The sequence below is a fragment of the Condylura cristata genome, unplaced genomic scaffold (assembly GCF_000260355.1).
Source record: "Condylura cristata isolate star-nosed mole 26May11 unplaced genomic scaffold, ConCri1.0 scaffold00035, whole genome shotgun sequence".
NCBI classification, from domain to species: domain Eukaryota; kingdom Metazoa; phylum Chordata; class Mammalia; order Eulipotyphla; family Talpidae; genus Condylura; species Condylura cristata.
The window spans coordinates 9,083,428-9,095,525 of NW_004567136.1; positions in this window are offsets into that span (position 1 = coordinate 9,083,428).

The window sequence follows — 12,098 nt, forward strand, 5'->3', positions numbered from 1 at the left end:
AAGACAGTTTCATTGAAAAATAGAGCTAGATTCTCCCACTTTCACAATGGTAGGCGTGAGTGTGACGAGAAACACCATATTCAGGAAGGGATGAGAAAATGTTGAAAGAGAAATTCAGGATTTAAATCCTCTGATGATTACACTGTAGGGAAAAGTTCAATTACACTGTAGGGAAAAGTCCAAGTAGTTTGGACCTTGTTAATATAAAATTTATAATAAATAAGACTGAGGCTCGACTGAAACAAATCTTTGCATAAAATAATTTGCTGGACAAATTATCAATGTACACAAAATGGTAGGCGAGAATATTTATTTAAGAGAAAAAATTCCAATACTCCAGAGACGTGTATTTGCATATAATAATAGAATTATCTGTAATGTAAACTCAAAATCAGAGAAGCCACTGCTCTTTTCAGAATCTGTCTGATTTAAGTCACTGAGTGTATCAGAAAATAGCAGACGCTGTCTTGATTTTAAAAGAAATTATCTGCCTGTTGTAATCATTAAAACAGATAGGCTTTTTCTTCCTAATTAATCTGAATTAGTGTAGTTTAACAATAGTTGGCATTGATTATATAGCATTCTCTAAGCAAATTAGTGGCACATATCTCCACATTAGATAAATCACACCATGCTCTCAGAACCAAATGCTTTTACTGTAACTTTTTTTTTTTTAAAGATTTATTTATTTATTCATACAGAACTGGGGTACAGGCCAGAGATGCGGAGGGTGAGAGGATTCACCAGAGACAGGGTGGGATACACAACAGGCAGATCGACCAAGTACACTGCAGAGGGGAGCAGCGGGCGGGTCAGGAGAGGTCTGCCGCACCCTGTGGATCTCCTCCGGGGCAGGCGGGAATCGAACTCATGCGGAAGTGGCTTAAGCTTCTTAGTGCTGTGCTTTAACCTGCTGCGCCACCAGGGAGGGCCTACTGTAACTTTTTAAAAATTATGTATATATATATGTATATGTATATATATATATATATATATATATATATATATATAAACTTTTACAATACTAGGTTGTATTACAAGGAAGAGATAATCTTTTGCCCTCAAGTAAGGAGAGATGTGCTGAACAGAGTCGATTACTTATGGCCTACAAACTGCCCAGTGCCCTATAGGGTTTCTTCTGCAACATAGAGAATAATGTTAATAATGCATCACATGCTGTTTTAGCTAGATGATGTATTGTTCACTTTTTCCAGTTTCTGGCTGCTACCTTTGTGAGGCCCTATGGCATGGATAACTTAATCTTCTTTCTTTCAGTATAATACTCTCCCAAGTATCAGAAACCAGAGGTTGAGAGACTGGATCACAAAGATTCCAACTGATCTAGTGTTCCTGTAATAATAATGAAAAGATCTGTATCTGTATTTATATATAGCAGGCATTTGTTGTCTGGACGCTGCTTTTAAGAGCGCTTTTGAGCCATACTTAAAAAAATAGGACATGTATGTGCTTTCATTGGATGGCTGTGTAGACAGTTCTAGGCAAGGAGAGGCTTTCGCCACCATCCTGTGATGGACCTGCGCGCTGTGCCTTCTGTTCCTCTGCCACAGCAAGGCCAGGTGTGCGTTATCCCCACGCCAGCGCCTCTGCCTCCACCCCGGGGTGTACATACATAACAGGGCGGGGACCAAGAAAAGGAAGAAGCAGCCGATTCTTAGTGTCGTCAGCCAAGGAGGCGAGGAAAGAGTTCATTTGTTCATCAACAAGCCCCGCATGGACGACTCCCAGATCCCTGGAGGAGGATCAGGATGTCCAGCTGCCCTTGAAGAGCTTGGAATTCCCAGCCCAGCCCGGGGCAGGCGGACACACAGCGAAGGATGACGCAGGAACTCCTCCCTCCCCCTCCCCGACCCCCCCAAGAGAGGTTCGGCTGATGGTTCTGGACTCTGGAAGGGAAGAGAAAGGGGACTCGCCTGCTGACGTGGTAGAGGGAGGGGCCCGTGGGCCTGAGCAGGGAGAGGGAGACCAGTCTGTCAGGGGGCAGGCTGCATGCAGCTGCCGTTCCACAGAGCTCCTCATTCTCCTTTCTTTTCATTTTTGTTACATAAGATAGCCACCAAGACTCTACTTGCCCTTTCTAAAACGCAGAGAAGGGAGGGGAAATGTTTTTCAGTGAGTTTAAACCCATAGACTCTAAATCTTTGTTTCTTTAATGCATAAATTAAATCATAGAATATAAACACTCGCGCACATTTTTGCCGGGGTCAGCGCATCTAGTTGGAGAGGGAAGCTGACTAGGCTTGGACATGCGGGCTTCGGTGAAAAGCAAGTGAGGTAGGTGTGTGTGAAGATGTGTGGTCGGAACCCCAATAAAATTCTCAAAGTGCGTTCTTTGCATGAGCACCTTCCAGAGTCTTGTTAACGGCAACCTCTGATTCTGCAGGTTTGTGACAGGGTTCAAGAGTCTGTATTTCCAACAATTTTCCGTTGGTGCTGACCCTACTAGATGAGGGACAGCACTTTCAGAAGTCAAAAAAAGGACTGAGGGCCTCCCTGGTGGCACAGGCTTTAAGTTCCAGCGCTATGAAGCTGTTGCTACGGCTGTTTCATCCGCGGCCAGGGAGTGACCCACAGGTACAGCAGACCTCTCCTACCTCCCCACTGCTCCCCTCAACAGTGCATTCTAGTAGATCCTTCAGTACTGGTGCCCTATCTCTCTGGAGTATCTTCTCACCTCCCCGCACCCCCCCCCCCCAAAAACACACACCTCTGGCCTACACCCTATTTCTTGTATACACAAATAAATAAAATTTAATCTTAAAAAAAATGAACAGAAAAATGTATGATCCCTGATGCTGTGGGCTCATAATCCAAATGTGGGACAGATAATAAATCCCTGCAATTCAGTGTGATCAATGCTTTCACACTGGATGCATGGACACTAAATGAACAAATATCTTTAATTGCAAACATGTATTTTGTCGGGAGGCACTCCGATTTACAAACATTTATTTTTAAGCTAAAGAAGGAAATGTATGTGCTTCAAGGCTTGCAAGTAGAAAAACATCCTTTAACTGACTTCCTTCAAGGATCTGTAAACAATTTGCAATATAAAACTTGATTAGAAGAAAACATGTTTTGGTCCTGAGGTAAAAAATACAAGAAAAAAATAGCAGTGGTTTGACTCAAAGTCCGAGCAGGAAAATGTCACTCTGAGTTTTCCTCTTTGTGTATTTTTTTTCTTCCACTATTCATATCGATTTCTGCTGTAGGCAGATTCAGCTAACAACTTTTGAGCTGAGAACGATGGTTATTGCCCATAAGTCTTATTAGCAAACTTCCCCAGTCTCTCTCCCATGGCTAATCTATTTTGAGAAATCAGAAGAGTCACTGATAGAAAAAAAAATTCCACAAGAATATAAAAGGGAAGAATTCTAATTGGGAGCTATATTTTCTATTCAGAATGCATTTAAGGCAAAGCTATTTTATATTTAAGTTCCATGTAAAGGTAACTTTTCATTGGCACATTTTTTGTAACAGATAACTACTATGCATCTGTATCCTGCACATCTGAGTGTCTATATCTTCTCTAGGCCAGCTAGACCTCTATGACATGTGAATGGCCTGAAAGCCGCTTTGAGAGAGCTTATGAGCCACACTGTACTAACAGTCAGGGACTTTTGCCACAAAGTACTATTAGCCAGTGTATCTGCTTACTATACAATAATTCCATAACAAAGTAGCCCAATGGTGATGTATTGTCTCAGAGTTCTAGAGAAGAAAGACAGCTAGGTTGATTCTTCTGAAGGTTGTAAGAGAATCAGGTCCACACCTCTCCCTTAGTATCTGCTGGTTCCGGCAACCTTTGGGGTTCCTTCTCTATACAGAAGCATCACCCATCATCTCTACTTTCATGTCTACATGGCATTTCCCCTGTATTTTTGTCTATGGCTAAAGTCCTTACAGGGAAGCAGATCATTTTGGATCAGTCTCATCCTACTCCAGGTGACTTCATCTGTCCAAGTACATCTTCAAGGATTGTTTCTCAATAGGTCACCTTTGGAGAGTCAGGGAGAGGCTGGACTATCAGGACTTCTGTGTATGAACCGGGGGAGGGCAGGCAATTTGGGCCACAACACCTGGGATCTCTCCCACCACCCACTCTGGTCCTGTAAAGAACTGAGTCCAGATTCCTGTTCAGCAAGTGTTGGTCTGCTCTTCATCAGTCAGGAGATTTAACCACATTCTTTACCTGTGATTTTAAAACATTCCTCACAGAGAAAATTGGAGGAGTTAATGTCACAAAGTCTCTAGCAACTTGGAAGTTAGAAATTGTATCTGTTGCTTGAAGTGTAAGGGCCATTTAACTCCAAGGACACATGAGCTCCAGACTGTTGAGTCACATGCATCCCTGTTCCCAGAAGTATTGAAGACTAATTCCTTCTCTTTTTCTTAAGTTTTCAGTGTCAGAATTATATCCATAGGGGCTCTCTCCTCGACCTGTGTCATCAATTTATAAGGCAATAAAGAAAGTGGAAGACTCCTTATACAGACAACAAACTTAACTCATTAGCAGTTCTTGAGAAGAACAATGCCCAGGCTTACTTCTAATGGGATTTCACCCTGCTGTGGACAGATGCAACACAACCTTCTCTTTTCTTAATCACAGGGAAAGGTTTTTCTGACTGCTTGTTTCTTCTGACTAAATTCTTGTTCTTATAGACACTGGGACAATTTGTCCAAAATCTATGGAGTGATGAATATAAGTCTGATTGGAATAATTTTCTCACCTTCTTATCTCTCTCTGTTCTTTCTTCTCCTTTAAGTGAAAAAAGTGAGTACCTGGAAAACGGTGAGCCAATTTATGCATTTATGTCACTGTTGGAAAAAGAGTTGATTCACATTATATAATTCAAGTTAATAATAATAAAAATTTAGGGTCCTCCCTGGTGGCGCAGTGGGTTAGAGCACAGCACTAAGAAGCTAAAGCCACTTCAGCATGAGTTCGATCCCTGCCTGATCCGGAGGTGACCCACATAGTGCGCAGACCTCTCTTGACCAGCCTGCTGCTCCCCTCAGCAGTGTACTTAATCAGTTCTGCTCTCCACTCCCACTCTGGTGAAGCCACTCACCGCCCCGGCACCTCTGGCCTGTACCGCAGTTCTGTATACAAAAATAAATAAATCTTTAAAAAAAGTGTCATGCACGTTCTGCAAATTGGAAATCACTGAGGCTGAATTTTTTTTTTTTAATGATTTAGATATTTATTCATACAGAACTGGGGTACAGGCCAGAGATGCGGAGGGTGAGAGGATTCACCAGAGACAGAGTGGAGCAGAACAGGCAGATCGATGAAGTACACTGCTGAGGGGAGCAGTGGGCGGGCCAGGAGAGGTCTGCGGTGCCATGTGGTCTCCTCCGGGGCAAGCGGGAATCGAACTCATGCGGAAGCAGCATTAGATTCTCAGTGCTGTGCTTTAACCCGCTGTGCCACCAGGGAGGGCCCGGAGGCTGAGTGTTTTAAGTACTAACCCGCAAACGACTGGAACTTTATATCCCGAAGCTTAGAAAGACTTGAAGATGACACAGCTGTTGCCAGCCCACAGGCCTTTGTTTTCATTTTTTTAAATGTATAATGATAAACTTGCTCAGAGCCACTCTGCTGCTCAGCCCATCCCAAGGAAGAATTCCAGGATGGAGATGACCAACTAAGACTCGGCAAAGCAACAGTTCATGATGCCATTTTTCTGGGTGGAAGCCCATGATCTGTTGGTAGAGAGAAGCCCTGTCCCTGAGGTGCCCTGTGTAGTGAGCAAGGGGAGTAGGAGACCTGTCCCTGGGGAATCCCAAGGCAGAAAGAGGTGCAGCGCTCTTTGAGTAGCCACTGGTCAAAAGTTAGACTTCTGAAGGGATGCACACATTCAGACCACAGCAATTTGAAAACAAAGAGATTTGGCCTGGAGGAAAGAAAACACCCACCTGTCTTCCCGTATTTGCATTGAGATGACAAAGCAATTGGTGTTTCTTTAAACTCCTGGATCCCTGATGAGAAGCTTTTATTTTATTTAGCAGTTAAATGATCACTGACATTCTTAACTCTTCACAAAATAAAGGGGAGAAAACAGGGGTGTGTTTTTTGTTTTTTAGAGATCAGGGTACAGGCACAGTGAGGATCCCTAAAACATAAAGAAGGTGTGGGGTGAAAGCATCAGGTTCTTAAAGGAGGACAAACACTTCCCGGAAGTTTCAGAAATACCATGTTTGATCTTTTGGCTCCATAAACTTTAATGTCCAGCTGCCAGTGACCACATTTCTCCTCTTAGGTGGGCTTGCTGTGTGTCCTCGGTAGGCTGGACTTTCCTGTCCTCTCACATTACTTCGAAAACACTAATAGGCAGTAATGTCTTCTTTCCTAAACTTCAGTCTCATCCTTGCTGCAAAACAATAGCCACTGAACTAAAATAGCTGTCAAGTTGCTAATAAATACGAAACATTAAACCAGCTCACAGTGATGGAGCTGCGTAGGGGTGACAGGTATTGAGAGCCAGCCAGGTGTCCCAGCAGCTCACTCCTGAGTGCGCCTCTTTGTAAACAGAGGCACTGATGGGTATCCTGAGGTGCCAGCCCTCTCCAATTTCCACATGCCATCCTACCATCCGCAAGTGAGGAGAGAGAGAGAGAGATTAATGGGAACAATATTTTATATCACTCTGAGGTGAAGATCGTCATGAGTGCACGCACACACACATGTGTGTGTGTCTATGACATACGTAGGTTTTTTTTTTTTACTTTTTAAAAACATTTGTGATCAACTAGAATATGTCTGACAATATAGTGTGAAAGTGTCTGAAATAAGTAAAATTATTCCTTTACACACAGTGTGCCCCTACATCCTTTTGATGTAATGGAAGAGGGACATCCAGACTGTCTATGAACTCTGGACTTGATGTAACCCACTGATGCTGAGCAATGAGCAGAAATGAGTAAGAATATCAAGAGGATTTTGTAAACCGTTTCCACAAGAGCGTCTGTGTGAGCGCAGAGTTGCACATGGATGAAGCTGGCTCTGTGCAAAGGGCTCGAGGGCAGACACTCTTGTAAACAGTTGCATAATTTTTATCATCTGCTTCCATTGTTTTACACTCCCGTGGTGCCTGCACCTTAGAAATTAACCTCCCTTTCCAAAATGGAATCCATGGGTAAATCAATATAAATCAAAGTGGCATCCTGATGTAAATGATTTCACAAGTGAGCATGGTGTCTTTGAAACTAGGTGAAGCTAATTCTCCTACTTTCCACTCCCACCCTCCCCCCCATTTCTGGTCCTTCTGTGAGCCCACCCACCGTTACCAGAGAAGAGCATTTGGAAAGGCCTAAATGTTCTGCTCTTTATCAGGTCAACAGATTTCCCTGACCCAGTGTTCTTCTTGTGGAATAGTAAAACTGAATCATGTCTTCATGCTTTTATCACCCCCAGCCTCAGATAATGACAGATGTTTGTTGAGAACTCAAACCATGACTAAAACCTCCAGGTTACACAGTGCTCTGCATGGCATTTTGCTGGGCATGGATGTTGCTGGGCATATCAGGTTCGTTGTAGATGCTGCTAGTGCTGTTGTTATAATATCAGACATGTACCATGAAAAACTAACCAGAGAATAGACGACAGTAGTTAAGTGAGCAGAATATAGGAAAGCAGAGAGGTTATTTTAAATGTTTTATCAGATTTTCTCCCTGTTAATCCAAAACCGTAGAGAAAACCAGTAAGTCTGGTGATGCTATATAGGCACATGCATCCATTTGCTGGTAAATATTTGAAAAAGACCGCATTACACTATCTCTTGCCTGACCAAGTTTCAAATTGCAATCAAATCCTTATTTTTTTTTACAAACTCATTTTTTCCAATAACAGTGAGAAGAAGTGATATAAAAGTATTTGAGGGTGGATTAATATGTGTACTATGTCAAAGACATTTGTAATTATTGCCTTATTCATGTTTTTTTCTAATGTAACCCCCCCAAAAAAATAAATAAAACACTCATCTCCCAAGAACCTCTCCTTGTTGTGATGTACAGCTGCCTGGCTTTTTAGCAGTTTATTTTGAAAACTGGCCACTGCCCAGTACAGTGCTAGGTGAACTTGCCTGGCAAGAAATGAATGATTCATCATATCATTCAGATATCAGTAATCAAAGAAAACAGACAAAAAAAAAAAAACTAAACATTATCCAGTTTCATAATATGTCTGATTTCTGACCAAGAAACCAGGGGAAAAGGACTTCCATCACCAGGCAGCAAAGTACACAGACGCATCTACAGGGTTAAGGCAGTTAAATAGAAAGATATATGTTTTAACGGAGTTGTGCTTTAAAATTACTTCTAATTTATCCACTTACCAGACATGTATTGAGGTAAAATGATCAGCAGTAATGTGCAGCAGAAAGATATATACTTTTTTAATTGTAGCCAAGAGGAAAAAAGCAGCATGGAATAACTTAATCGTTGCTAATTATAATATCACTGAGGTAATTACAATAGATTTTGATTGTCTCATTTTCACACCAGAGGAGGGCACAATGCTGGCATTTCTCTTAATACATATTTGTTTTTAGAGAAGAGCTGACAATTACACTAATTGTAGTCACAGCATGAAACTTTGTTTTTAAAGAAAAATTCGTCTACATGTCACACGGAATAACTGCACCCTTTCTGTTTAGTTAGGTGCAAATTAAAGACACATTAATGGCTTTGTTTATTGTGGTAAGAGGTGTCTGCATTGTTGCGAATATTACCAGTTTTGCAGTAGCAGACTCCAAAGTCCTCAGTGTCCGAGGAAAGAGCCCCAGTTCCACAGATGGGTCACAGATAAGTCTTGTAAAGAAGACTTTATAAGAGAGCTGGTTCTCACCTGGAGACCACAGAGATCTTCTAATTCACAACGTGTATTTAGGAAGCTGAAGGGAAACCAGGATGAGAAAATGCCAATGAGAGTCAAACTTTGGGCTTATTTGACTGGTGCAAAAACCATTTGAATAAAAAACAAATCTGCATGCCCAAATCTGATGTGTCAATGAGAAAATGGTCAATGGCTCAGAATCATGGGCAGCAGAAAGCCTGAGCCTTAGGGGAGGAGACAAAGGGAAATCACAGATAACCATATCTGTGGGTTGGTTCTTCTACTTCAAGCAGCCAAGGCTACTTCAGTCCCACTGAGGAGGCTTCACTTGTTGCTCTCTCCTTGGCAATAAGAAAGGAGCTTCATAACTGCTTCCCCTCTACTTCGCAAGATGCCTTTACCTAAATGCTTTCATTAAGCCCTTCCAATCAGCTGTGACTTGACTACTTGTTCCACTCCCACATTTTAGACCCCTCTTACAAGAACTTGCCCAAAAGTAATGAAAGGAAGAGCTTGAGTCTGAGAGGTCATCACTAGGTTTACCTAGAATGCAGCAGGTGTTAACTGAGCTTGATGGCACTCATTGTGTTAAAAGTCATACTATGAAATCTACACAGCATGGTATATATACACAATGGAATACTACCCGGGCATCAAAAAGGATAACTCCTTGCCATTCGTGGCAACATGGATGGAACTATCAGGGATGATACTGTTGCAACACAAGGGGCAAGGTAAGTACTGGATGATGCCACTGGCCTGTGGAATATAGAGAGATAAAATAAAGAGTCAGAAAACAATAAGCTTTAAGACCAGTACTTGAAAGCTGAGTATAGATCTGAGGCATCCAGGCAGGGTGGGGAGTGGAGAAAGAGAGAGGTAATGGGAGAGCACAGTGGACTGTGGACAGTGACCAGAACTGAGGGAAGAAATACCGTACTGTCAAAAACTAACAAAGATGTCAGGCAATGGTTACTCATTAAGACATCTAATAATAAATACAAAATTTTAAATGTACATCCAACTTCTTCTGAGTGACCAGAGAGGTCTGTGTAAAAGCTACTCAAATAGTCTGAGTATGCACTGAAGTGCACCAAGAAGATCTCAAAGCAGTGGTCACCTGAAGAACTACAGTTTATGAGGTTAGGATTAGAGCAAAACTATGCACAAGAGAGAAGAACACACTCATCTATGACTTGGTGAATAAGCACTGTAAAACCGTGTAGGGTTTGAAAGATTTTTGTTTGTTTGTTTTCATTAAAATATATTTGACATATAACATTGTGGAAGTGGAAGGTATACAGCATGGCATCTGAGATGTTCACATTGCAGTGCGATTGCATTGTAGCTAAAGCTAGCATCTCCATCAAGTCATGCAATTATCATTTCTTTTTTTGTGGTGGAGATAATTAAGACCTAATTTCTTAGCAAGCTGGATGTCTGCAATACAATATTATCATCCATAATCACCACCCTGGCATTAGATCTTCAGGACTTTTTTAGCTACTAGTTGTAAGTTTGTACCTTAAACAATCTCTCCTGAGCCCCCACCACTGGCTCATAGCCCCTCCAACCCAGATCGTGGTAAGCAGCATTTCACTTTCGGTTTTGCCTAGTTTGATTCTCTAGCTGACTTATTTTACTCTACATAAAGCACTCAAGGCCCTTACCATTTGTCAAAAAATGCAGGATTTCCTTCTTTCTCATGATGGAATAACAGTCATTGTACATACAAATACTGCAGCTCTTTTATCCATTTAGCATGTAGTCTGTTTCCATTTCTTGGCTATTGTAAGTAATACTACAATAAATATGGACATACAGTTATCTCTTCAACATCCTGTTTTCCTTTGGGTGTTTATCTACAGGTGGAATGACTGGGTGTGGTAGTCCCATTTTCAAAACTTGAGGACCTTTTATACCATTTGCCCTTGAGACTTCAGCAATTTACATTTCCACCAACAATTCACAATTGTTTGCATTTCTCCATATCTTCATCAACATCTTTTATCTCATCTTCTTAAAGGTGATCATTCTAACAGGTGTGAGGAGTTAAACCCTTGCGGTTTTGATTTGCATTTTTCTGATAGTGAAGCTTGTAACTTTTCAAGTCCTGTGGGCAATTTGGATGGCTATTTGGAAAAATAAGGATTTACTTCCACTGTACTTGTTGCTGTTGACTTGTATGAGTTCTTCTTATATTTTGGATATTAACTTCTTATCCAATATCTAATTTGCAAATATTTTCCATGTTGCAGGTTACCTTTTCATTTTGTTAACGGGTTGACTGCGCAGAAGATTTTAAGTTTGATGTAGTCCTACCTGTTGATGCTTTCGCTGTATGTCTTTTCAGTGTCATATCAAAACAACCACAACAAAAAACGATTGTTACTAATGATGTCAAAGAGATTCCTTATAATTTCTTCTGGGAATTTTACAATATAATTTAAAATTTTTAAATTTAAGGTGTTACATTTTTTAACCCAGTTTTCTAAGTGGCATGGGATGTCTCACATTTTATTTTTGCACGTATTTGCTCAAGCATTATATTATTTTGTATTGAAGGAATAGTCTACATTCAAATGATTGCCCTCTACCCCCTTTCAGGGAGAGTCAGATAAAATAAAATCTTATAAACACCCTTCTAGAAAACATTCTGGTGGCATTTATAGCCTTCAAAAATAAAGAGAGATGGAAAAATAACTCTTGAGTTACTGAAAGTATCCCAGATCACTAAAGTTTCACAACAAATTAAGAAACAGGGTTATATAGGCTGCATTATTTAGAATATACAGTATTCTTCCAGTCTATTACAGAAATTCTTGGTGGTAGCAATTTCTGGTGAGTGGATTTGAGGGGAAGGGTAAAAGAAGACTTTCTCCTATATGATTCCCTCTTCCACACTGCATTGGTTTTCTCTATTGTGAACACACACTGCTTTTCTAATAAAAGAGAATTTCTGCACATGCCTTAAATTTTAGTTTAGCATTGCAGCATGGGCATGTTTGAGTAATTCATTTGCTTCAAACACATTATTTAATTATTTTATAGAATTATAATTTAAAATATGTCATACATTATGCAATACCTTACTATGATACCTCCAGGATATTTCTTGATCATTTTGCTGCCATAAATAAATCTTAAAAGAAAATTTTAGTACATATTTTTTTCTGTGTATTTCTGACTACGAATATGCATTCTATGAATCTCCAGTTATTAATTAGAAATAATTCTCAATGTT